The following is a 21810-nucleotide window of genomic DNA, read 5'->3' as shown; positions in this document are numbered from 1 at the left end:
GGCTGCCCGGCAAACCGTGAAGCCGGTAGTGCTTGGGCAGCCCTTTCAGCGTGGCTGGGAGGGAGGAGGGGGAGTTAGGGCAGGGACTTTGGGGAATGGGCAGGGAATGGGTGGAGTTGGGGTGGGGAAGGGGCGGAGTTGGGGCGGGGCTGGGGTTGGGAAAGGGGCGGGGCCAGGGCCCGGTGGAGCGTCCTCTTTTTTATTTTTTTAAATATGGTAACCCTACAGGTACAGCTCAGACAGAATGGGTGCACGGACTGGGACTGTCATGGCCCCATCTCTGCTCTTGGCAGATGGCTTGGATAATCTCCGTCTAATACAGAATGAAACACAGAGCTATTGAACATTACCATAGAGAGTTGTGTGGCATCTGGGATGACAAGCTACAAACCAGAGACCCAGATGGATAAGTCAGGAAGTTCTATCCATTCTGTAGCCACCGAGCACCACTGGCTGATGCCTGTATTGAAGAAGAGAATGCACGTGTCACATAATGCCCATCCTGATGCCCAGGTAGCTAAATCACTGTCTGCGATAAGAATGGAATATATAACACTGGCCATCGGGCTTGGAATCATTGGGAGTTTAGAACACAGATTGATGGAAGAATATGCCCCTAAGAAAGATTATAGCTGAGTGGGCTTAGACCTCTGGATTATTCGGGGGATGGGGGGAGAGGCAGGCTTTTGTGGCCAATATGTAGACACACAAAAAGTTATTCCCTATCATTTAATGTTAATACCAACTGTCTATACCCTATGCACTGGAATTCTCCAGGTAGCTGAAAATTGTCTGTGAAGAACCCGCTGGCTGTGCTCTCTCACCATGAGGACAGATGGTATTGAAAAACCACCAATGCCCACTGCATTTATAGGAAATCATGATGAAAGCTGCTCAGGGCTGTGGTGGAAGGCGAAAGCATTTGGAGAGGAAAAGGTTAAGGCCCCGCTCTGAGACTCAGGAGATCTGCATTCTATTCCTACTTCCGCCACGGACCAGCTGTCTGACCTTGGGAAAGTCGCTTAGGCCTTGATCCACAAAGGGATTTGTGCACATAAGTCTCAAGTTTAGGTCCCTAAATCTCAGTCTTAGGCTCCACTGTGATCTACAGAACTCCTGTCAAACCATGTTGGCATCTAAACTCATTCAGCACCTAAGTTTTCAGGGTAAAAGTTCCCTCAGTGCCTAGGCTTCTGCCTCTGAGCATGAGCACAGTTGCCTCCTTGTAGGCATCCAGATGCCTATCTCCCATCTAAGGACCAGGGTGATCCATGAGCCGGGAGAAGGCAGGTGTTCAGTCACCAGTTCACATGCGGGGCCAGGTCTAGTAGGTCTCCTCAGAGGCTGCCTGCCAGACTGGGTCCCATTCATGTATTTATACACAATGGAACAGTCATTGGGCCGGAATGACTGATGCTGTAGCCTGGAGGTTTGGACACCCACCTGGGAGGTGGGAGACCCACAATCCAGTCCCCTTGTTCCAATGAGTCTGTTGCAGTTTATCCACAATGAAACCGCTTCAGGAGGCGGGACTGAAGGAATCCCATATCAGAAGAGCTCAGCAGATAGAGCACTCTCCTAGGATTTGCATAGGGCAGGGCCTCCCACCTCATTTCTCCTCATCAGGCAGAGAGGGGAATTGATCCTGGGTGTCCCACATCCCAGGTAATTGTTCTAACCACTGAGAGAAAAGTTATAAGCTGGGCTCCTCTTCATCGTGTTTGTGTGTGGAGTGAGGTAGGGGCCTAACTTATTAAGAAACTACCTAGGCCCCTAAACCACCTAATTCCAAGCAGCTGGTTCCCATTCAGGGATTGTTAAGCAGAGTTAGATGTCTCCCTGCAGCCTGGCCTTAGGTGCCTATCTCTGAGAGAGGGCGGGCTTAGCACATATCCCTGTTGTTGGCATCTCCAATGGGCTCGCTAGTATGCTGGCTTTTGGGGGATCATGCTCTAAGGCACCTAAATCTCCCCATTCATTGTACACGGAGTCTAGGTGCCTAATTCAGCCTTGTTGAGCACAATGTTGTTCCTGTGATTTTTCTAAGTGCCTAAAAGCCAGGTGTTGTAACGCCGAGTATTGAAATGCCTAAGCCCCTTTGCAAATATGGTCCTTAATCTCTCTGAGCCTCAGTGCCCCATTGGTAAAATGGGGATAATAATGCTTCCTTACTTCCATCCAGTCTTGTCTCTTTAGAGTGTAAATTCTTCAGGGCAGCGTCTATATCTTATGTGTTTGTACAGCACCTAGCATAGTATGGTTCTGATCTCAGTTGAGGTATCTAGATGCAAATAATAAGTAATAACCTTAAAAAGATTCCTAGTTAAAATTCTATTGAGGGAAAATTCCTTCCCAATCTTATAAGACTTTGGTTTCCCGTATTTTGCACAAGTCTTAAACTATTTTTTAAAATAGCACAAAATACAGTGAAATAAGACAGGGGAAAAGTTTATGATAAAAGAAGGATTTGTTTGCAGCACAATTCTGAAAAGAACTTTTATGAGGATTTAAAAAGCTCAGAAAACTTCCTTAATACTAAACTACTGCAGGTCTCCTGAGAGATGTAAACCATGCAGTAGTGAAATTCTGGTCAGATAAAGTTGCCATTAATGATGCAACTCCTTCAAAACTTTCCCACATAAATTAATTTTGTCTTAAACTTTGCTCTCATCTGCAAGACTAATATTTTAAGGCCAATTTTTTTCAAAGTTTGGTTTTCAATGTGTGAACATGGACTGCAGGGAAAATGGTTAAAAGTCTGCTGGAAATGAAAATGTGGCCATAAAGACCTAGACTAACACATGAATAAGTAATCTTGGCCTGTTTTGAAAAAATACAGCCGGTTCGTAAGTGTACATAGGATGGGTTAATAAAAGATATTGACCATCTGCTATAAGAAACAAGCCTAAAGAATCATAGAATCATAGAATCATAGAATATCAGAGTTGGAAGGGACCTCAAGAGGTCATCTAGTCCAACCCCCTGCTCAAAGCAGGACCAATTCCCAGCTAAATCATCCCAGCCAGGGCTTTGTCAAGCCGGGCCTTAAAAACCTCCAAGGAAGGAGACTCCACCACCTCCCTAGGTAACGCATTCCAGTGTTTCACCACCCTCCTAGTGAAATAGTTTTTCCTGATATCCAACCTGGACCTCCCCCACTGCAACTTGAGACCATTGCTCCTTGTTCTGTCATCTGCCACCACTGAGAACAGCCGAGCTCCATCCTCTTTGGAACCCCCCTTCAGGTAGTTGAAGGCTGCTATCAAATCCCCCCTCATTCTTCTCTTCTGGAGACTAAACAATCCCAGTTCTCTCAGCCTCTCCTCATAAGTCATGTGCTCCAGACCCCTAATCATTTTTGTTGCCCTCCGCTGGACTCTTTCCAATTTTTCCACATCCTTCTTGTAGTGTGGGGCCCAAAACTGGACACAGTATTCCAGATGAGGCCTCACCAATGTCGAATAAAGGGGAACGATCACGTTCCTCGATCTGCTGGCAATGCCCCTACTTATACAGCCTAAAATGCCGTTAGCCTTCTTGGCAACAAGAGCACACTGTTGACTCATATCCAGCTTCTCGTCCACTGTGACCCCTAGGTCCTTTTCAGCAGAACTGCTACCTAGCCATTCGGTCCCTAGTCTGTAGCAGTGCATGGGATTCTTCCGTCCTAAGTGCAGGACTCTGCACTTGTCCTTGTTGAACCTCATCAGGTTTTTTTCTGCCCAATCCTCTAATTTGTCTAGGTCCCTCTGTATCCGATCCCTACCCTCTAGTGTATCTACCACGCCTCCTAGTTTAGTGTCATCTGCAAACTTGCTGAGAGTGCAGTCCACACCATCCTCCAGATCATTAATAAAGATATTAAACAAAACCGGCCCCAGGACCAACCCTTGGGGCACTCCACTTGAAACCGGCTGCCAACTAGACATGGAGCCATTGATCACTACCCGTTGAGCCCGACGATCTAGCCAGCTTTCTATCCACCTTACAGTCCATTCATCCAGCCCATACTTCTTTAACTTGGTGGCTAGAATACTGTGGGAAACCATATCAAAAGCTTTGCTAAAGTCAAGAAATAACAGATCCACTGCTTTCCCCTCATCCACAGAGCCAGTTATCTCATCATAGAAGGCAATTAGGTTAGTCAGGCACGACTTCCCCTTCGTGAATCCATGCTGACTGTTCCTGATCACTTTCCTCTCCTCTAAATGTTTCATAATTGATTCCTTGAGGACCTGCTCCATGATTTTTCCAGGGACTGAGGTGAGGCTGACTGGCCTGTAGTTCCCCGGATCCTCCTTCTTCCCTTTTTTAAAGATGGGCACTACATTAGCCTTTTTCCAGTCATCTGGGACTTCCCCCGATCGCCATGAGTTTTCAAAAATAATGGCTAATGGCTCTGCAATCTCACCTGCCAACTCTTTTAGCACCCTCGGATGTAGCGCATCCGGCCCCATGGACTTGTGCACGTCCAGTTTTTCTAAATAGTCCTGAACCACTTCTTTCTCCACAGAGGGTTGGTTACCTTCTCCCCATGCTGTACTGCCCAGTGCAGCAATCTGGGAGCTGACCTTGTGCGTGAAGACAGAGGCAAAAAAATCATTGAGTACATTAGCTTTTTCCACATCCTCTGTCACTAGGTTGCCTCCCTCATTCAGTAAGGGGCCCACACTTTCCTTGATTTTCTTCTTGTTGCTAACATACCTGAAGAAACCCTTCTTGTTACTCTTAACATCTCTTGCTAACTGCAACTCCAAGTGTGATTTGGCCTTCCTGATTTCACTCCTGCACGCCTGAGCAATATTTTTATACTCCTCCCTGGTCATTTGTCCAATCTTCCACTTCTTATAAGCCTCTTTTTTGCATTTAAGATCAGCAAGGATTTCACTGTTTAGCCAAGCTGGTCGCCTGCCATATTTACTATTCTTTCTACACATCGGGATGGTTTGTTCCTGCAACCTCAATAAGGATTCTTTAAAATACAGCCAGCTCTCCTGGACCCCTTTGCCCTTCATGTTATTCTCCCAGGGGATCCTGCCCATCTGTTCCCTGAGGGAGTCAAAGTCTTGTGCTGGTGAGTAGGTGCAGAGAAGGACTATGAGGGTAATGGAGAGCCTATCTTGTCTACACAATGAGTTATTGCATGGCTAGCCAGGGTGTGAATCTAGAGCGTGCCAACTTGCCATGCAGTAACTTGCTAACCTGCCCTTTCGTTGCAGTCTCCACAAGGCGAGTTACTGAGCAGCAAGCTGGTGTGCAGTAACTCGCCAGGTATCATAGAATCGTAGGATTGGAAGGTATCTCGAGAGGTCATCTAGTCCAGTCCCCTGCACTCACGGCAGGACTAAGTATTATCCAGACCATCCTGACAGTATAACACCTTCTTATACTCAACCTCCCACATGGAATCAGGGACCACAACCCTTCCCCTACCACTCCAGCCTGGGGGATATTAAGGACAATCTCAGCTTCACATAAGCTGATCTGTGAAGCCACAGTTGATATATGTACAGCTAAAATGAACATAAAATGTTCCTTCCCCTTCTTTAAGCTCAGTTCCATAAATGTATTAAGGTTTTAGTGGATTGGCTTTTAACTTGCACATCATTTTTGAAGTGTTTGTTACTCAATAAAACTCGATTGTTTAGAAAATAATCTTTATTAGTTCCCACCATATGCTGCAGAATACTTGGCAGAAGTAAAAGCACCCACTTAATTGTTGTACACTGTGACACAAATCACAGGATCCGTGACAGTGTAATAATCACAGATGTACAGCAAGAGGTGAATTGTCAGTGTTCTAGTCATAGAGGAGTACCAAGGACCACACGATTCCTAACAGGCCCCCAACCTGTAGAGCCAGATTGCCAGAATGCATAACTGTGGCTTACTGTGCTCTATCTATTGAAGTGCTCTTTCGAAGTCTCCCTGAACCGCATAGCTCTGCACTGAGCTCTTCTGATAGCCCTTGTGGCTGGCTCTCCAAACTCTGCAGACAGCTGCTCGACCTCCACCCTGGTGGCAACTTTTCCTCCTTTGCTTCACCGACATTTGGCAGGACCCATCAGGCAGCTATAACCATTGGGATATTTTGCACACTGAGATCCAGTCTAGCGAGCAAACAACACTAGCATCCTTTCAGACTATCAAAAGCACATTCAACTGTCATTTTGCTCCTCCTGAGCCAGTACTTGACTCTTTCCTTGGTGCTTTTGGGATGGCCTGGGTAGAAGGGATAGGCAGGGCATCACTATTGGCATTTCGACATTTCCAATGATAATCTGCCAGTTGGGAAAGAAAGTCCCTGCTTGTAGCTTTCTGAGCAGTCCTGTGTTCTTAAAGATGTGAGCCTCAGGCACCTTCCCTGACAAGCCAACCCTGAGGTCAGTGAAGCATCCCCAGGGATCCAGCAGTGCTTGTATAACCATAGCAAAGTTGTCCTTTCTGTTGATGTACTCTGGGGTAAGGCAGTCTGGTGCCAAAATAGGGATATACGTGCCACCTATAGCTCTACTGCATTTTGGGAGCCGCATGGTGCAGATCCATTGATTATGTCCTTTCATTGCCAAGAGTCATAGTCCTGAGTAGTAGAAGATGATTAGTGGCCCTGCACACTTGCATGACAATGGCCCCTACGGTGGATTTTCCGACTCCAACATGACTTCCCAATGACCGGTAGCAATCGGGTGTTGCAGGCTTCCACAGTGTGACTGCCACGAGCTTCTCAGCAATCTCTCTTTCTGGTGTCCCTGCATTAGAGGGTTGGGGTGAGCTCTGCACATAGATCCAGGAATGGAGCCGTGCACAGCTGAAAGTTCTGCAGCCACTGCTCATCATCCCAAGCCTGTATTATGAGGCGATCCCACCAGTCAGTGCTCAGAAGAGGCGGTCCCCCATTTACAGCTGCTCCATGAACACTGCCACCAATCTTGAATTGGTTCTTGCGATGTCCCCCAGCAACCTGCCCTTTAGGAAATTGTCACGTTCCCCGCAGCTCTTCTTGCGGCTCTGCAAATACCAGACGATCGTGCGTGCTGTACTTGCAGTGCTCGTAGCAATATTGCAGAGCTGTACAGGCTCCATGCATCTGTCAGAGATGGTGGACAGTAATAAGTCCTGTGTGGGTTTGTGGGATTTTCAAAATGGGTGTCAAAATTATAGACTAGAAATGGCATTATGGGGTGGAGAAAGTTGCAGGCTGGGAACCTGACCCTGCAGTCTCAGTAACCCCTTCATGACTCATTTCTAATCCATCAGGCATTGCCAAAACTTCCCAAAAGACAGTGTGCTGGATAGTGGCGAGTTTCACACCGGGATACCTACCCGTCATGCACTGCACTGTGCACCGAAACAAGCACTGCTGGTGAATATGTGCACTGATCCAAGGAGCCAAGTATGCACGTGCACAAGCGATATACTAACTGAGGTGGCTTTATGCCGATGTAACTTGCATCAGCAAAAGTCTGTAGTGCAGATATGCCATAATACTCTGATACAGACTTTAAGAATATATTTTCAGTATATATACACACAACTCCTTACACAGCACCTATCCATACATTGAACAGTTATACTGATGACCAGTATGACACCGACTTTCATTTGAAATCTCGCATGACATTCTTTGGTGAACCGGAATGTACATAACAGAATCAGAAGATTCCTGTAACCCCTCTGCAACTCCATGTCAGTTGGCATTAAGATGTGCTTGGGTCACACATGTCTGGCTGCCATGAGTAGCAGCATAGGCTGGGGGAAGAACTTTGGCTGAAGGATTCCAATCCTCAAGCCTGCTGTAGCCAACATAAAAGGCAACTGCTTTGGTAAAGTCTCTACTCTATAATAACATCCCCATTTGCCACTCTAGCCCTTGACTGGGAGACTTTTTAGAATAAAGAAATCAAATCATCCATTCACAGCCTCTCTCTCTCTCTCTAGACCTGCCTACTGCCATACCAGAAAGGCAGATAGAGGCCTTCCTGGTGCTTTTGGCTCATGCTCCCCAGAAGCCAGCACTCAATGATTTACTTTGTATCGTAACATCAAGTAGTGACAGGTACCTTCTCTAGCAGCTGGCTCAGTGCTGGAAGGAATATGGCTGTCTGTGAATCACAGATGGAAAAGACAGACTAGCTCATTTCCCAAACCTCCCCCTGCCAGTGCAGAATTGCACTATACTTACTAGTGCTTTGTCCAATCCAATTACAAAGGTCTATAAACGGCCCAGCAGACAGTGCATGATGCTAGGATTCAGGAGCGCTGAGTTCTTTTCCTGGCTCTGCTGGTGACCTCAGTCAAGTCACTTCCCCTCTGTGTGCTTCAATTTCCCACCTGTAAAATCGGGGTGATGACAGTGACTTCCTTTGTAAAGCATTTTGAGATCTATGGATGAAAAATGCTTTGTGCTACATATGAGGTCGCTATTCTTATTATTAAACCATCACCAATCTCCTATCTCCCACTGGTCCAAGAGTCTTATGGAGACTGTGACCAAATTCAGTTCTGGTGCAAGCATTAACTTCAGGGGAAATTGCACCTGCTGGCATCCAGGCTGAATTTGGCCCTAAATTCCCATCATTGCATGATTCTATTTTTTCTTGGCCTTTTTCTCTTTCTTTTATTCCTCCCTCCCTCCCTGAAAAATGGAGAACTGAGTGTACTTTTAAATCTCCCTTCCGTGGCTTCACACGCTGCTGTACAGTTCTTTCCAGCCCAAGCACCATGCATTATGTCCTGCCTAGCATAATGCAATGACTGGAGACTACTGCTCTGAAAGTTCTCCTTGGTCCCTCAAGCTGATTTTATTGATTCCTTAGTGTCCACAAAGCCAGAGCGTATCCTCTTCTCCAAATGGTAGTTGCTCATTTAGAGAATCAGACTCCCGAAGAAGTAGTGTTCACAGCCTGCTGGTTTGTTTCAGTGGCACACAAAACTGTCATCCCTTGTGCAGCACAACATTTGGAAAGCCTCAGGAAGAAAAACCTCCTCTGGCAAAACAAGCACTAGCCATAGAATATTACTCACAAAGGCACAAAACAGACCTCTTTACACCTCCGAAGAATCTTAAAATTATGGCCTGATAGAACAGCCAGCAAAGAAACTTCACCCTCTATCAGTGAATCAAAGCATTCAGTAGCATTCAGTGTCTAGTGTTTCTTTCCACTACATCGAGCCAAGCAAAGCCAATGCTAATCGGTTGAGAGAACTGCAAATGTTTCAAAATACTGCGTGGATTAGTGGAAAGTCCAAGATTGGGGCAGACTTGAATTATTGTGTGTAGCTATAAATAAATATTGTTCCCAGCTCAGCTGCTGGCTTGTGGCCAACACACCACAAATTCATCAAAAAAAAAATGAATGGGTTAGTGTGTTAACAAGTGCCTGATGGACTATGAAAACCGCCCTAGGGATGCACATGCTGTACATTACTAGCTAAGCATGTTTGCAAAACTTAACTCTTTGAATATGGAACTAGCAAGAGGAGTCAGCCCATTTAAAATATACTGTGGGAGTTCAGGTAACATCAAGAGCCTGATTCTCATTTATAGTCAGGCCCCACTTTGCACTGCAGTGTCAATGAGCCAGAATGCGGGTTCAGAGTACACTTACAAGCATTTTAAGGCTCTTTTACAGTGCCAGATGGATATAAAGAAGCTTCAGTGAAAATGAGAATCAGGCCCTGCATCTGAAGAATCCTACTTTGTCCCTACAGGTGCAGAAGGGATAAGTTAGGGGTGTCTTAAACTTGTCTTTAAAAAAAAAAGTCTGACCTGTTTTGAATCTCATCAGGGCTTTTCTAGAGGCTGCTTATCTTGCGCTCCCTGAAACAAAATATATACCTCAGCTTTCTGGTAGTATATTTCCAGGGAAGGAAGAATGGCCCAGTGGATGAGACACTGGTCAGGGAGATGGGAGACCCAGGCTCAGTTCCATTCTCTGCCACAGACTGCCTACCTGACCTTGGGCAAGTCACTTAGCCTCTCTTTGCCTCAGTTTCCTGTATGCAAAACAGGGATTGAGGAGACAGGTGCTGCTGGGATAAAACTGCCCATTGAAACATCAGGTAATGACACCCCTACAATCAAGTCAGTCAGGGAATATACACACACTGCATTTCCTGGCAGAATCCCATTTGGGGAGTGACTATTCATTATACCAATGTCTCCTGAGCTCTTTTTGCACCTCAATAGTTCTTAGATGAAGAACATCTGAATTCAGGTTGTTTACATGTGTGTATATATATAAGGGGAAGCCCTGCATTTATTATTAAGAAAACAAACTTGAATATATAGAAAGTAACAAGGAAAAACAAATCTCTTCCCGTTGGGATTCCTGTCAGACTGAGTCTAGTAAGGCAGGTGTTTGTTTGCATGGTTTCGTGATTGCCTGATACTCTGAGTTTTGAAGGATCGGTCAATGGTTTGCTAATGCAGAAATGACACCTTGTAGGGTGCAAGAAATTACTTTAGGCTGCTAGAAGAAGGAGCAAGGACACTTTATCAATCGAGCTAGAGACTTCAGAAATAAATGGGAAGGGAGTGGCAGGGGTGGGAGTGTCCACGGTGACTTGGATTACACTCTGGGATGGGGGAGTAAGAACTCACTTAACCTTCTTGCCCAGGCTACCCAAATCTTAGGCTTGGTCTACGCTACCGAGATAATAGACGTAAGGCAGCATATGTTGACCTAATTATGTCAGTGTCTATACTCTAGTGCTGCTTCCACTGAAGTAAGGGGCCCACTGCACCAACATAATAATCCCACCTCTATGAGAAGCGTAGTGCTTATGTCGATGTAATTAGGGAGATGCTGTGTCTCTATAGACACACAATGTTACTTACATTGGCTGTCAGCCCCAAGCTGGACTGACATCTGTAAACCCCCTTCCCTGCGCCAGTGCTGATAGCCCGGAACCTCACTGCCGCCTCCCGGGGAAGGATGGCACAAACCGGGCTGCCACTCAAACTCTCCCTGCCATCCCTCACCGGGAGGCAGCTATGCTTCTCCCCCATGCCCGAATCCCTCACTGGCAGGCGACAGTAGGCTCACAGTGAGAGCTCTCCCCTCCCACCCCGGGGCTGACAGCCTGAGCTGTGAGCCCACACCAGGCTCAATTTCACAGGAGGGAGCCTACCAGTAGTGAAATTGACATTCTTGTCAGTTTCACTGATGCTATTACTTCACTTTTCCTCTCTGGCTCTGGCTGTCAGCCAGGGAGCTCAAGGTCTCCAGCTGTCAGCCCTGGAGGGCTGACAGCTGGAGCCCAAATAAAAAGAAACTGACAAGAATGTCAATTTCACTGCTGGTAGGCTCCCTACTGTTAAATTGAGCCTGGTGCCAGCTGAGGGTTTGTCAGCCTGGGGTGAGGTGGGGTGGCGGCTTACAGCTGTGAGCCCATACCCAGCTGAGAGCTTGGGCTATTAGTGCAGGGATTGGTGGGGGATGGACCAGCTGTGAGCAGATGCCTACAGCTGAAGCTGTCAGCCACAGGGCTACTTGGCTCCAGCTGTCAGTGTCGCAATGTCCCACTTCAGTGGGTGGAAATGGTCCTGGTGAGGACACACACCACTGACAGAAGGAGCAAGTGTGGACATGAACCACCTTTTTAATTTCCGGGGGGGGTTTAACTCCACTTAACTTAAGGGCGGGTTTTATTTAGGGGGGGGGGGGGTCGATTTAATACACGCAAATTCAGCTACGCGAATAGCATAGCTGAATTCGACCTATCGGAGCCGACTTACCCCGCTGTGAGGACGGCGGCAAAATCGACCTCTGTGGCTCCCTGTCGACGGCGTTTACTCCCACCTCCGCTGGTGGAGTAACAGCGTCGATTCGGGGATCGATTGTCGCGTCCCGACGAGACGCGATAATTCGATCCCCGAGAGATCGATTTCTACCCGCCGATTCAGGCGGGTAGTGTAGACCTAGCCTAAGTTGACTTAATTTTGTAATGTGGACAAGGCCTTAGAGGCAGGTGCTCAGAAGTAAGCAGATGCTGCATTCCTGGTTACCCCCCACCCTTGAACAAGTGGGCAGGCAGTGGGGCAAAGCTAAGTTTTCTGTAACAGCAAGTCTGCTTCCCAGCCCTAACAGGTCTCTAATTTGAAACAATGTCACTTCAGCAGACTAAGTAAGCATTAAAGCTTTCCCTAATCTGACTTTAGGTGTTCTCAGAACTATTAAAAGAATAATTTATGAAATCCCTAGATCAGTTATAGAATAGCATCAGTATGCATAATTACAAGGCTCAGGAGTGCTGTTACCCTTGCAAGTCAGTCATTTGCACTTATATAGTGCTTGGTGCTGCTGCCATGACAGCATAAGGCATTTTTGCTGAATTCAACAAATTCTGGGGCAGAACAACTGTCCAAACAAGCTGGAATGAAGCAAGTTGTGGTGCTTCTTTACAAGGGCTCAAAAAAAAAAAAAACCGAAATAAAGAAAAAGTAACAAAAAGGCAAAATGGGAAAATTGTTGGAAAATCATTGTCTGTGAGACAAATAAATTGCAGTACTGGACTGATGATAGCTGTGCTGAAAATCCCTCAGTCTCTCCATTAGGGAGGGTGCACGTCTCGCATGTAAACCAGACCTGGCTCTTTAAAGCCTCCAGTGAAGTCTTTCCTCAGACAGATCTTCAACTGTGCTTTGCGCTGAAATGGTTGGGGAATGACCGCTCCCCACCTTAGTCATTTGGTAGACAGTTAATAAGGGATGAGGGAACCTTATATGGAGGCCTGATCCAACTTGCACTTAAGTCAAAGTGAGTTTTTCAATTGATTTCAACAAGAGTCGGTTCCAGGCTATGTTTTAAGATGGTGCAGTTAAACATCCTGAAATATAGTTGGTTACCTGAAGCTTATCTAACCTGAAACTCCTAAATCAGCACATTACATTTGATTATAAAATATTTTGTAAATTTCATGAAGTGTTTGTGCTGCACCATCACGTCATGTTGGACAACAGAACAGGCAGTGCCAAATGATTCTTCGCAGCTTTCCCTGGTTTTGGCTTGACTCTTGCAGTCCTATTTGTATCACTGTAGGAACGCCCGCTATATTGACTGGGTTACAGCCTTATGACAGTTGTGTTCTTCCACTGCTGTAGAAAGAGGGGAAATGATCATCCAGGACACTGTGGCTATGGTGAAATAGTTTTCAAATATTTTCAGGTCTTGGACCATTTCTTAAGATTGAAATAATCTTGTGGACACCCCCCCTTCCAACCCTACAAAACCTCTGTGCCCACTAGTGTGCTTGGTGTGACAGTGAGCATGGATAAAAACAATGTGCAAGGGGCAAAAGGTGAAAGTGGTATCAAACCTGGGATATGGCGATGGTGAGACTTGAAACGCTGGAGCAGTTGAAAGATACAGGAGAGAGAAAAATAAGAGAAAATCCATTTGTTATTTTCTCTTTTCTTTTTTTTTTCTGGGGTGAGGCTAGGAAAAATACCGAGCAAGATGACTTATGAGACTTTCAAGAAACAGCCCATCAAGATAAGCAAAGGGGAAATCTTAATTATAAAAAAGTGGCAAAAAGAAGAGCTGAATCCATGGAACCATGAGCAAATGAGCAGTCCAGTGCAGGCTTCCGCATCAGCCAAGTAAGCAGATACTTTGGAGGAGGTTAACTGGGCACAGTTTGGGCCAGTAAATAGCCCACATTGAGGGAATGAGATGAGAGGGATTGAAGTGATAACCTGACAAGCCAAGAAAGGGATGTCAGGAGTTGGGAACCATACTGACTAACCAAGCTCTATGTGGGGGTAGCCAGAGATGATGGGGAACCTTTATCTCCAAGTCCTTGAGGTTAGCATGCTGTGGCATTGGACTTCACCATGCCAGATAAGACCTAGGAGACAGATGGGATCAAGGAATGGTCAGATCTGAACCAACTTTACCAGCTAGAGCTCTGGGGAATGCAGTTTATTGTAGAGGGAGACACAGGCCCCACTGCGTAGCTTAGAAAAAACTGCTAGCAACGGAGAGAAAGTAGTAAGAAAGTCAGTCTTGCCACAGTGTGGGATCTAAACAAATGACAGCCGCATCAGTAAGGGAGGGTGTGTACTTTATATACACACTGTTCTCTTCCTTACCTGGTTAGAAGGCATGAAAGAAATTACTTTGCTAAGTTAAAGAAGAGATGTTATGTAAACTATTTCTTTAGTTTGAATGATTTTTCTCCCTGCTCTTAAATAACCTTGTTTTTATCAGACCTATTGAATTCTAGCCAGTTGTTTTAGGAATTTCAAATACATCATCAGGGAGAGGGGAAACCGTTAACCTGTGAGAAGTAGAAAAAGAATGGTGGCTGGAGGCTACTTAGCTCCCAATTCTCAGTCGAATGGCACAGACTCAGGGGTCCTCCCCCTTAAAGAGTGCCATTTGCAAGGCTTTAGTCTCATGGAAACGCTGACCAGCATCTAGAATCTTGTTTAAAGGGCAAAAGGTTACATTTGCTTTGATGAAAAAGCAAGGTTAGGGCACGTGTGAAAGGGACGATGGAAATACACTTGCTTTAATGCGAATCTGGACTTTTCCCATGAATCTGGACTGTTTGCTCTGCCACTTTTATTAGGAGTGAATCTCTTCATACTGCTCTGTTCATTCCAAGTCACTTTGCTGTTCGCTTCTATTCATCTGTGTGTTTGCTCCTCCACCAATTTTGGAGTCATTTGCAAATTTGATCATGACTGAATTTATATCAGGGAAACGCCTGACAAGGAAATACACAAAGCCTGTACAGGGAAATGTTTTTTTTTTTTTAACTTGAACTAAGCTACTGGAAGTGTTACTGCTTATAGACCGATAGATGCATTACACGGGCTACCCCTGAACACCACTTGGAAGCTTGAGCTACTACAAAATGATAGGAGTTCCTGTGCCTCTTCCTCTGTAATGACCAGGGCTTACATTCAGCTGATGTCTGGAGCAGAGCTATGGTAAATATTTTCAAACCTGTGGGGCAGAAGCCCCAAGCCCTGGCACCTGCTGCAGGGGCTCCTGGAAATACTCTATGGGAATTTAAGCCCTGGTAATGACTCCAAATTGTCTTCCAGACGCAGTACATGTGCTGATTAACCTGGATCTCTGTAAAGCTTCATAGGTATCAATAGTTTTTCATTTTAGACCCATGCTTTGCCTTAGCCTCCCATAAATCTCCTGTTATCTGACTCCCTCTGATGTAAACATCAGCAATGCTGACTCATGAGATGGAAATGATGGGAAATTGCATTTATGCTCAGGGAAAAATAAACATCATTTTAAGTAACCCAAGTAACTAATTCAATGCCCATTACCATCAGTTGGAGTCTTCCCAGTGATTTCAGTAGGAGCTGGATCAGGGCCTAACTGGGGAAGTATTTTCCCTACAGGCAGCTTGGCTGGGACTTGGCACTGTTCCACCTCCTCTGGAGTATTCAGCTGGATCATCTGTTCAGATCAGGTGGCATCCAGCACACAATCAATTTCCAGTGATTGAGGCTCTGAGCCAAACCCGCTTTCAAAGGTTTTTAGACTCCTAACTGAAGCCTAAATATCTTTGAGGAGCTGGACCTTTGGGCTTTAGTGGCACCTTGGTTTTTCCCATCTTCTGCTTCTGGGTTTCTAATATGCCTTGTGACCTTCATTTTGGGTCTGAATCCCACCTTGGTGTGCTGTAGTGGGGTCCTAGACAAATAGGTTCTTGAACTGTGCAAAGCTACAGCACAGCTTACCATGTTATATTATTTAATTAAATTACATGATAGTTATAGTTCTGAAATGATCTGTAAAGGTTACCAGAATAACAGCAGGACGCTATCCTATTTATATTACACTAGGTCTTAAAAGTTCCCTATCTGAAAGTACATCAAGTCTCTGTGGAGTTACAACATCAATGACATATTCCATGAAGCAAGCAAAATATAATATTTTTACAGTAGGTCTTTAAATCATTTTCTGACAACAAATCAATCTTGCAAGGATCCTTGTTGGTATGATATCTCAGGAGCAAGAATGGGAGAGATTCGGAGATTAATGGAAAATAATAATGGACCATCTCCATGAATGTGCCCTTTATTGTATCCAGCAATTGCATTCTGCTGCTGAGATCTAATTAAGCACCACCAGTCAAATTTATGATTGTGTTAATAGGAAAAAGGATCGTATAACGCTGTTAATATGTGCTCTATAATTAACGTTAATGGGAGTCGCGTGGTTAAATCCCCCCCCCCTCCCCACATCACCCTGAAAATGTACCTCAGGGTGTGTTGTTTATTTTATAACTGCAGCGAGACAAAAATACATGCAAAAACAGTTGCCCATCTTAGCAATTAGCTAGGAAAATTATAGATGCCTCAAAAATCAGAGCCTATCCCTGAAATGATGTTTGGCCTTGAACTCTAGCAGCAGTTCAGGATTCTACTTTAATCCACTCCAAGTGGTACACTGAAAAACATGTGGCAGATGCATTTATAGCTGTGTTTTTACAAAGTGGCTCTAAGGATCTGAGCCTGCAAGGTGGTGAGCGCTGGCTACAAATGCTGAGTGGCCTCCATTTTAATACTGGGAATGTGAGTACTCAGCACCTCTTGGAAGTGTTCAGCACCTTGTAGGACCAGACCCAAAGTAGCCAGCCATGTGATCTGTGCAGTATTCAGCAGAAGTGTCTTTCAGATTAGGTGTAACACTGTGGGCCTGATGCTCATGCCCATTAAAAATCCTAGGGCATTTTTGCAAGAGTTGGTCAAGTTCCAATTTTGGGTATTATTTTCTGCCTATCTAAAATTATCCTCATAGTTTCATCAGGAGAAATTATTCATCGTTTCCCCTGTGTCCAAGCACCTGGAAGTACAATGCTTCTTAATTAGAATACTAGCACTTTACACCCACTTTGCCATAGTATAACTTACAACACAAGGTACAGGGCCATGGAAAATCAGGTCCTAAATCTTGGATGTGCTCTACAAGGCACTTAATGGACTGAGATCTGAGTACCTCAAAGACTGCCTTATCTACATGACCCAGACCAGACATTTTTCTTTCTTTTTTTTTTTTTTTTTGATCAACTGAACTAAAACCAACCATCTCTCTACACCCTGTTTGGCTGTTTCATGTGTTTCTTTTCTGGGTGTTTCTTTTATGAAAATGTAACTGTGATAAATTTGTGGAAGACTCAAAAACCAGAGAGTGCAAACACAGAGAGAGACAGACCCAAACTTCAAAGTGACATGGAGTAAGTAGAAGAGTGGGGTCACATGGTAACAAGATACATTCCTAATAAATATAAAGTCCTACTTCTAAGAGAGAGAAATTAAACAGTATGGAAATAAATGTTACAAACTGGGGGTACATTCACTGCATTAAAGTGAGTTTGTTTCCATCTTATCTCCTGAATAATGCCCTAACATGCCTTTTTCATGTAACCAAGTAGGATAGTGTAGGCCAGCGTTAGGAGGGAAATGGTCCATAGGAAAAGCTGTATCTTAAGATTCTGAGTAACACTTTAAAAAGCACCCAAGTGAATTAGGCACCCAAGTTCTATTTTTAAAAGTAACTCAGGAATTTATGAGCCTAAATCCCATGAACATCGATTCATGGAGGTAAATTTGTCAAAGGTGCCTAAGTGATTTAAGAGCCTGTCTTATTTTCAAAAATGATTTAGGCATGTAAATCCCACTGACTTTCAATAGTCTCTTGGGATCCTCAGTGTCTGTCACTTTTGAAAAGGTACATAGGCTCCTAAATCACTTTGGTGATTTTGAAAATTTTACCCATGGCTTTCAGATATGAAATTGTTTGAGAACTATTGTCTTAGATTATTATAGCCAACACAAGGTGAAAGAAAATATGATTAAAAACAAGATCATTCATCAGGCTAACAAAAACAAAGGGTTGATTATCTACAGATAACGGATTTACCAACCAAAGGTTTAATGTGTATATACACAATCAAACATAAGAAAAAATACTTTATATATACACAGGAGAATTATACTAAAGAACTTTTATTAGTCTGAAATTTTTTTACTCTTCCTTATCTATCCTACGACTGTAAAAAGTCTTTCCAACTGCCTCTCAACAGAGACTCATTTCAACACTTCAGTCCTTTCTATGATTTCAGGAATGTGAGAATAACCAACAGACTCCAGACTGGAAAAAAGGTTATTCAGAGTTCCCAGCTTCTTCCTTTTTGTCCTCCACCAGGAAGTCAGAGCAACTACCAGTTTAGTATCCAATTCTAAACTCTTGAGCCAGCATAAATGTAGAAGCTCCCACCTGTCTCACAATTCCCTGACTAAACCCTCATCAGTTGGACCCCCAAGCAAAAGATGCTTTTGAACATGCATTGCTCAGTTCCTTTAGAGTATGTGATGTGGTCACCTCTTCAAATTCCAAGGCACTCTCTTACCTCATGACCACAGACGGAGTGTAAACCTGCAGCATTTACTGATGAGGAGTCTAGGGATGTGGACAAGGAAAATACAGTGATAAAGGAGGCAAGCAGTCCACTGGTAATGCTGTGAGCACGGAAGGTTGTAGGACTTTAGAGGTGTCTTCATGAGTCATAAGCTTGAGATCCTGCCAAGAACTCTTACTTGCACCTTGTGGGCTGTTTGTAATGCAGCTTTTACACCAACAAGCTTTGTGATGCAACTACTAATCACACTGTACCCAATATTCTTCATAGTGATATTATTATAGATCACAGAATCATAGGGTTGGAAGGGACCTCAGGAGGTCATCTAGTCCAACCCCCTGCTCAAAGCAGGACCAACCCCCAGACAGATTTTTACCCCAGTTCCCTAAATGGTCTCCTTATGGATTGAACTTACAACCCTGGGTTTAAGAGGCCAAAGCTCAAACCACTGAGCTATCCCTCCCCTGCATTCCTTTATCAGTAAGCAAGTATCTGCACTGATGGTCTATAGGAACAAGTGGGAACTGGGAACACTGGGGCTGATCATCCATCCATCCATAGCGTGCAAGACAGGTCATGTGAGATGTCTCATTGAAAAGGTTATGATTTGCTGAATATGATTATCCTATTTGTATGCATGAATCACTTTTGTATCTGAAGTTATAAATACTGACTTTGTATCAGTATTTCAAATGTAGTTACACCTGGGTAATGTCCACTAGACAAGATGCTTTCAGTCTAAACAGCTGGTTGTAAAGGGCCTATGCAGGGTAATGGGCCATTAGAAAGAACAATAGGCCTTAGGAGAAGCTTATCTCTCACCTGGTGAGCCTTCCTAAGAGTGATGGCTGCTATGACTCTACAAGCACATGTGAGCAGGCCACATGATGCTGGACTCCATCTTGGGATGTCAGTATTTTTCCACAGACTGGTCTAGGAACCAAGCTTTGGGAACAAAGGGCTCCTGCCATATGCAAAAGCTATATAAGACAGGGAGTGACATCATCTGTGGTTCTTCACTCCCCACACAAGAAGATGCCTGGAAACACCTGAGGAACAAAGACTGAACTAGGGGAAGTGCTGGACCCAGGCTAAGGGGATTTCTAGCCTGTGTATGAAACACCTGAGGATTCCAAGCTGTAAACTAAGTGCAGCTTGCCCCTTAAGAATCTGCAGCTTGCTTGTATCATCTCTTAGGGTGAGAATCCGCTATTCATATCCAATCTATCTAGTATATTTTGTTTGTTTGCTAGGTAATCTGCTTTGATCTGTTTGCTATCACTTACAATCCCTTAAAATCTATTTTTGTAGTTAGTAATAGTTTTTGTTTTTATCTAAACCAGTGATCTTTGACTGGAGTGCTTGGGGAAAATCTCTGCTTGGTTACCACAAGTGTGCATTGTTCTCTTCACATTGAGGGAGAGGTGGTCCAGGTACTAAACCAATATACTGGCCAGATTTGACCAGGGCAGGAGGGTACTGCTCTGGGGGTCCCAGGGTGGGAAGCTGGTGGTTAGAAAGCCTGCTTGTAACTGCAGCTGGTGAAAGTGCAGACTGGAGGGCGTAGCAACTTGTCACAGCAGTACAGTGTGAGAGGGAGCCCAGGCTGGTGGGTTAGGGGGCTCAGTGGTACCCCAGTTTCAGGTGGCACACCAGGGGGGAACGCATCACACACACCACTGCCCCAGCAAACTGTATAATGCGCTCAAGTAATTCTTGCCTTCAGCAGTGATAGGTGGATACAAAGGCAAAGCTATTCATTTTGTATGAACTGTTAGACAATTCTCTCATAAAATAGATATAGATATTGAACCAATGTGTACAAAATGGAGTCCAATATTCTATGTATAATGGAGCCCCTGCAAAACACTGGGGTTTGGAGCCACTTGACTTTTCCTAGGATGCACAGTATGGGGTTCAGCCAAGGATATAGAGGTCTGCACTTAGTTGTGTACGGTATCTGTTCATCAGTTGTCTGTTTTTCAGGAGCGGGGGGCAGGGAACATCTGCACTGGCTGTTCAACGGGACTCAGCAAGTGCAGGGAGGCAAGAATGAAATGCATTTATCATTAATGTTATATAAAATAAAACTATGTGTTATCATCCCATCTAGTCTCTTAACAAATATGCTAGTGTTCAGCCATTACATCCATTTCACTTAGACATCAGGTCAAAATTCAACACAGTAGCAGCACTCCTGGATATTTGGTTGGGTTTTTATTATGTTACGTGTGTGTGTGTGTGTGTGTGTGTCTTATAAAACATACTTAATTTGTTACCATACCCATGTTTATAATAATTACTATATTTAATTTTCTATTGCCTTAGGCCTTTCAGTTACACTGCTTTCCAGGTCTCTCTTTCCCAGTGAAGATTTTATTAACCATGTTTATTGCAGAGGTGCCTAGGGACACACCAAAAACTGGGCCCCATTGTGCTAAGCACTGTACAAACCGAGTAGTAGACAGTCCCTATGGTTTTGGATAACTTTTTTCCACATCCTTGCATTTTCCCAGGCTGTCTCCTTTTATCTGCTCCATATGCTTCTCACTGCTCTAGTTTCCTTTTTATATGATTTCTCTACGGTCACTGCCATGTAGATGGGTCTCCTATTTTACTACCAACTTCAAATGTAACTAAGACATGTACCTTTTTTCTATTCTCCCCCCACCGGCAGATGAGGAAGAGAACTCTCTAGTCTACATGAGACAATTGCACCGGTTCAACTAAAGGCCTGGCTTTAAACTCTTATTTAAACTGCTGTAAAAGGCTGTGTGAACTCTCTTATTTGGTTTTAAACCAGGCTTATTTCAGTGTTCGTGAGGAACTGGTATGAACTAAACTGAAAAAGATACTCTTCAACTGCAGGGGATTTGTATTAACTAAACTGGTTTAAAAACAGGTTTAAATTAAATCGCAGCAAATTTCTCAGGTGAATTATGGGTCTAGACATGATCGCCCACGCCACAGTGCCCTGCCCCTGACTGACAGGATGCCAGTGCCCACTAGGCCAGCATTCCCATTTCCCTATCTTGGGTACCAAGTCCCCATCCCTAGCCTTGCCAGGGCGCCCCCCCGTCCCAGCCCCGCTCTCCTCGCCCCACGGCACCCCCCTCCCTGCCTCCCGCCCCAGCCCCGCTCTCCTCGCCCCACGGCACCCCCCTCCCTGCCTCCCGTCCCAGCCCCGCGCCCCCCTCCCTGCCTCCCGCCCCAGCCCCGCTCTCCTCGCCCCAGGGCGCCCCGCTCCCTGCCTCCCGTCCCAGCCCCCGCCCTAGGGCGCCCCCTCCCGGCCTGGCTCCTGGAGCCCCGCCATCCCATTCTAGTTGGGCTACCTGCGGCCCAGCCGCTCCATACCAGGCTGCAGCAGCCCCGTCACCAAGTGACCCATATTCCCCGCCCCGGAAGCGCTGA

At 45.0% G+C, this 21810-nt stretch overlaps 1 long non-coding RNA gene across 2 annotated transcripts in view; it reads right to left on the bottom strand.

The window, feature by feature from the left end:
• Nucleotides 1-21794, bottom strand: part of LOC117887393 — a 24059-nt gene extending 2265 nt beyond the window's left edge. Inside the window, exons 1-2 of one of the 2 annotated variants that reach the window (XR_004648173.1) lie at nt 21754-21794; nt 351-460 (exon numbers count right to left, since the gene is read on the bottom strand). This is a non-coding gene — a long non-coding RNA (uncharacterized LOC117887393). Of the gene's footprint in view, nt 1-350; nt 461-8182; nt 8327-21753 lie in introns of those variants that run through there. The other variant, XR_004648172.1, reaches the window with a different exon arrangement.
• Between the last annotated feature and the right edge of the window lie 16 nt (nt 21795-21810).

The sequence above is a fragment of the Trachemys scripta genome, chromosome 14 (genome assembly GCF_013100865.1).
Source record: "Trachemys scripta elegans isolate TJP31775 chromosome 14, CAS_Tse_1.0, whole genome shotgun sequence".
NCBI lineage: Eukaryota > Metazoa > Chordata > Testudines > Emydidae > Trachemys > Trachemys scripta.
The sequence above is the reverse complement of the archived record's forward strand: the minus strand, read 5'-3'. Positions and strand labels throughout refer to the sequence as shown.